Below are 5,640 nucleotides of genomic sequence, written 5' to 3'. Positions count from 1 at the left end.
CTTATAAATTATTAGGGGTGCTCGCGGTTTGGTGGTTCAGTTGCGGTTAAAGGAATCTCAAATCCGCCATCCGTCCGCCAAATTGGCGGATTAGGGAAAATCAATCCGCAACCGTCCGCTCGTCATCACGCATCCATCCAAAATGCGGCGGATCGATTCGATTCGATTCAGTCAATTTTGACGAATCAATATATCCGTTGCTCATCCCGAATAAAAATGATATACAACTAAATAATTTGACAATGGTATTTTTGAATATATGAGCAAAATAGTGATTGCTATTGCACCCGTGCTCTAAAACAAATTTTATCTTAAACCTGCCGAACCATTTTTTTTATATAAATATTTATAATGAAAAGGGGTATATGATACGGAATCTTTTGCGACGGTTTAAAAATTATTTTTTACGACAGCAAATAAAACCGTGGTGAAATTAATTTTTTCGACGGAAAATCTAAAATCATGGCTAAAAGTAATATTATATGCGACAGTACATTACCTGTCGCAAAATTTTTTTGTCTTGCTTTTTTCTTTTTTGCGACGCGCTTTTTTAATCCGTCGCAAAATATTTTATTTTTGCTCATTCATTTGCGACGGTTCTTAACATCGTCACAAATCCTCATCCCTAAATTCGCGCCCAACCCCCGTCCCTCCCTCTTTCCTTCTTTTCCCAAACTTTCTGTAGTCTATTATAGGATGACCAAAAAAAAAAAAAAAAAAAACCTTCAGTCTTCTGCCCTAATCTCTCACTCTCTCTTGTGCCCAGTGGTCACTTTGTCTTTCCTCTCGCTCTCGCTGTTAATACATCAAAAGCCACATAGAAGAGAAAGAGAGAGCGAGCGTGACTGACCGCAGCCGGAAGTTCCACCTCCACCCAGCGCCACCTCTGCACAAGATGGCATAAAATCGGTGTTAGGACATCGATTAGCGCCAGCACCACCTCCGTCTCTTTCTCTTGCCCATCCATGGCCTCATTGCCATCGCTGCCTCACCCATGTTCTCCCCACAGGTACATCTCTGTTCGAGGAGCCCTGTCCATGGCTGATTTGCGTCTGATTATAACTTGTTTTTGAGGTAGGTTTCTCGGTTTTTGATCTATTTGTCCAATTGAACTCTGATCAGTCTTGTTTATACTGTTTGTTTTTGTTAAATTTTGATTGGGTTTTAGTTATAATCTTGATTTCATCAATTGGGTTTTAGTTATAATCTTGATTTCAGATGGGTTTGTCTCTAAATATAGTGATGATTTGGGGTTTCTTGGCTCTTCAAACTAGCGATTGTTTAAGGGTTTTTGATTTGAAGGTGTGATGGATGTGAAGTTAATGTTTTTGCCTTCAATTTGACTGTTAATATCTTGGAACGTGCAATTGCTAAAATTTTAAAGTCAACTAATTTTTAATTGCTGAGAAAAACTATGGAATTTGTCTTTATTTTTTATTTATTTATTTATTTTTTGTGTGTGTTTTAAAATAAAAAAATTGAAACTTGCAACAAAGTTACATCTCGGTGCAAATTGTACTTTAGGAGGTGGGAAAGATGAAAATTACATCAAAATGTTCTGGTATGTGATAATGTTATGATCTAAACAGATTGAATTTTGTGATTAGAATTTTGATCTAAACAAATTACATCAAAATGTTCCGGGAAAAGGAGCTCTTTCTAGGTTTAGAAAGACAAGCATTGAACTTCTGATTTTGTTGGAACTTAAAGTGTCAATGCAATGTACTCTAGTTGAAAACTAGTAATGATGTAATAGTGAGTACAATTACCTTTAGATAAAACTTCATATTTTTCAAGTAGGACATTGCCAGTGAGAGTCATTAGTCAATGGTCCATCTTTAGTTCAAATAGCAACAACTAACTCATAGATCATGTGACATGCAGGACAAATTACTTTTCTTTTTTATGGTTAATTAATTACTAGAAAACAGAAGCATTGAGAGTGGCTTGATCAAGTGAAAATGAAGAAGAGTGATGTGGGTTTGTGGTGTGAGAGAATTGGGTTTTTATGAAGTAGGGTGAGATAGATGGTGAGAATGAAGTTTAGGTAAGAGGGTGTGTTTTCAGGTGGCAAGAGAACATTAATATGGTGCTTTGAGAGAGCGAGCGAAAGAGAGAGAGGATGAGGTGTTGATGGTGGCGAAGCAGCTAGTGGTTTGCTTAGCAATGGGGGAAAAACAGCTGAGTAAGTGGGGGGGATTGATGGTGCTGAAGTGATTGAAGTTTTTTTGTGGTTAAGATTGAATGATCTTCATTTTGCTTTGTTCCAGGGACAACCTTACGGATGAAGTTTCCACAAGTTGTTATGGTGGAAAAGCTCAATTAATTAAAATAATTTTGAAATGTTGAAGTTTTAATTTGAATTTTGGGTGTAATGTTGTTGTAGGAATGTGATGCAATAGGCATAGTAGATACTTATTATGTTGTTACTAACAATGTGCATTGGCCTCCAGATCTAATTTTTGCCAGGTTTCTAATCGATGGAGCATGGTTAAAGCACTCAGCCAAAGCAGGGGCAACCTGGATATCATGGATCAGCAATTGTAGCAGAAGCTAGAGCATGTTTTGAAGTGTTAAGATGGTGCATACAAAGCAAAGTGATGTCAGTTACTATCCTAACAGATTGTCAGGTGTTAGTAAGGAGGCTCAAGGAAGGGAATGCAGTAGATAGAGTGGAATCTGAAGTACATCTGAATGGACATCTGTCATCTATAGATTATGTATGTATAACTGAAGTACCTAGGCAGGTAGTGCAAGCTGCACACGAGGTAGCAAAGTCAGCCTCTATAAGGGTCTGTTTTGTGTTTTGTAATGGTTTATTTTGATAGGACTATATGCACCTTAACCTTCCTCAAAAAATTTTTGCCAAAAGTCGAGTCGTAGCCCTTCAAAATCGAGCAGTAGCCCTTCAAAATGTGGAATCCACAATTTCAGAACTTGGTGGGATTTTCATGCATTTGGCTATCAAGTTTGCTCTTTTTACATGAATATCTGATGATTATTTTAACTTGTGAACTTTGATCTGTCTAAACTTTTGAAGTGTGAAAAAAAGTAGATTTTTATGCAAGAAACTTAAATGCATGTGGCTCCTGATTGGAGCTTATAGTTTTGTTATTTACAGTGAATAACTATCTTGCTTGCTTGTTTTTCTTTAAATTCATGTTTTCTTGTATTGAAACTGCTTATTTGTTTGATCAGGATTGATGATAACATGGAAGAGTCATTGACAAATGTTGAAAGTGCTCATAGTGCTTTGTTAAGGCATTTAAACCAGATATCATCAAACAGGTGGCTCAGGATTCAAATATTTGCCATTTTGATCTTTTTCTTGATGGTATTCATCTTCTTTGTGGTTTAATACTTACTGATGAGAACCCTTGTATTATTGTTGCATCTGGTATTCTATACCTTTGTCATACCATTGAACCTGTCTATAGATTATATGTCAAGTATAGGTTGCCCATTGTGGAAATTGGGGAGTACATAGCCATTGTTCTTGTACATGTGCTTGTTGCTCACCATTTTGTTGCTACCTTGTTTAGGAAGCATGTTTACAGCAACATTTTCATGGGTTGAAATTATAATGAAAGATATTCTATTAGTTGACACATGGAGTTGTAACTGCTTGACTTCTTCTTGGTACAGAGTTCTGCAATGGTATTTTAACTATTCGGGTACCTCTTTTTTTTTTTTTTTTTTTTTTTTTGATCAGTCTCCTTATTAATCAAAAGGAGGTAAAAAGCTTGAATGATTTGAGAAAATAAATCCACGTAGTTGATCCCACATGATTAAGATAAGCTCTTGTCAAGTTGAGTTACAGAAAGTTTGAATTATTGATTCATATTAGAAATTATGTAACCTTGTTCAAGCCTCTAGTATATTTTCTTTAAAACCAAAATAAAAAGCTTTCTATTTCTTGAATTTTCCAGGCATCTCTTTGATCTCCCATGCACTTCCAGGCCACACTTGCCTACATTAAGGAGTATCACCCCTAAGGATAGATGAGGGCAGTCTCCAAGTAGCTAAAAATCATGAATCATTTGAATGTCTTTTTAAATTCTTCAGAGACAGCACTCTAAATCTAACCATTTTAAAAATGTTCAAAACAAGAACTTCTGGAATTTTCTCTTTGGTAAAAACTATATTATTTCTCTCAACCCAAACGAGGAAAATAGTGCAATTTAGAGCAAGCCTGGAAATAATAGAGCCAAGAGAATGACCCTTAACAGATTTAGCAATATAAGACACCAGCCCAGTCCAATTTAACACAAGCCAAGCCACATTGATCTTAGTTTTAATATTCATCCACACTCTCTCAGAGAAGGGCAGTTAAAAAACAAGTGGGAGTGGTCCTCAGTTTGCAAGTAGCAACAGGAGAAACCTATTTGGATATATCATTTTTTTCATAATTGCTCTTGCTGTTCTTGTTGTAAGTACCATAATTATATGTATTACATCTTCAACTTACTCCTTAACCATATGGTTTTGTAATAACATGTTTTAGTAACTCAAATTCAAATTATTAAGCATACAAGTCCACTTTGATTCCATTTTTCATTGTATTGCCACAGCTGGATTTAGCTACATCTGGAAAGGGAGGAATTGGGACCTATATTGGAATATGTATGATTAGCTGTGCTTTTGGAGTTGCAGATGCTCATGTTCAGGGTGGAATGGTTAGCGATCTATCATTCATGCTACCCGAGTTAATGCAAGTTAGTATTTGTGGTTAGCTTATTATCTGATCTAGTTTTGAAGTTTTGATATAAGCTTTCTTGTTTTTTTATTCTTCATGTCTATTGTTGCTGGTTTGGCTGCATTGGGGGATCTAACCTCTGGCTTGAGATTGATTACAAAAGCAGCATTTGAGAATTCCAAGGATGGCCTGCGCAAGGGAGCTAGTACGTTCAAATCCTTTTAGCTGTTTTTCATAAATTTTGTAGGAAATATGATTCAATAAGTATTGCTACATATTGGGGTTACAATTTTCTAGTTACTGTTTTGTGAAAGAGAAACTCATCAAGCTTATGTCAACATTTAAGCCAATGACTTAAAGTATGAACGTAACAGAGATTAAGTTTAGGTAGGTTTTTCTTTATTTTTTATATGTAAATATTTATGGTTATTGTTTTCCACCTAAACTACAAATAATAGGTTATCATTGTCAATCTTTTTAGGTAGTTGATTTTGATGCATTTTGTACTCTATTTGACTTCTGTTTCCAAACCAAGTATTTTCCTTGTGCCCCATTTTGTTCAAATTAATGAAATCTTTGTCCCGAATATTGGTAGCTAACATAATCCAATTGAATATCTGTAGTGAACTTCACAATGGAAAAACATAGATGTTAAGGTAAGATAATGATCAAACTGATTTGGATTGTAGAGTTGCAAAATGAATTAAAATTTTTACTTCATGATAATAGAATCGATTTCTCTCATGGACATGCTTTCTTTAATTCCATACAACACCAATATCTTTTCTTTCATTTCAATTGCACTATTTTAAAGAATGCTGAGATAGAGTACTATGATAGCATGTAATACTAGTTTACTAATTTTTATTACTTACGATTCATTACAGTTTTATTTTTTGCTATCTCCGCATTTTTTGAACTCCTCTGCATTCTTCTCTATGCAT

The 5,640-nt window shown here is 35.2% G+C and overlaps 1 long non-coding RNA gene across 4 annotated transcripts; it reads left to right on the top strand.

Moving 5' to 3' along the window:
• Positions 1-655: 655 nt before the first annotated feature.
• Positions 656-5,170, top strand: LOC114289078 (uncharacterized). 4 transcript variants are annotated; one of them, XR_014338039.1, is made up of 5 exons: positions 656-1,074; positions 2,454-2,768; positions 3,199-3,334; positions 4,572-4,676; positions 4,863-5,170. It is a non-coding gene; the product is annotated as an uncharacterized LOC114289078 (long non-coding RNA). The 4 variants fall into 4 exon arrangements; XR_014338038.1 differs by having other exon boundaries at positions 4,572-4,715; XR_014338036.1 differs by having other exon boundaries at positions 2,454-2,792.
• The last annotated feature ends 470 nt before the right edge of the window (positions 5,171-5,640 follow it).

The sequence above is a fragment of the Camellia sinensis genome, chromosome 1 (assembly GCF_055761805.1).
Source record: "Camellia sinensis isolate YWXY chromosome 1, ASM5576180v1, whole genome shotgun sequence".
Taxonomy (NCBI): domain Eukaryota; kingdom Viridiplantae; phylum Streptophyta; class Magnoliopsida; order Ericales; family Theaceae; genus Camellia; species Camellia sinensis.
This window is presented reverse-complemented; position numbering and strand designations above follow the sequence as displayed.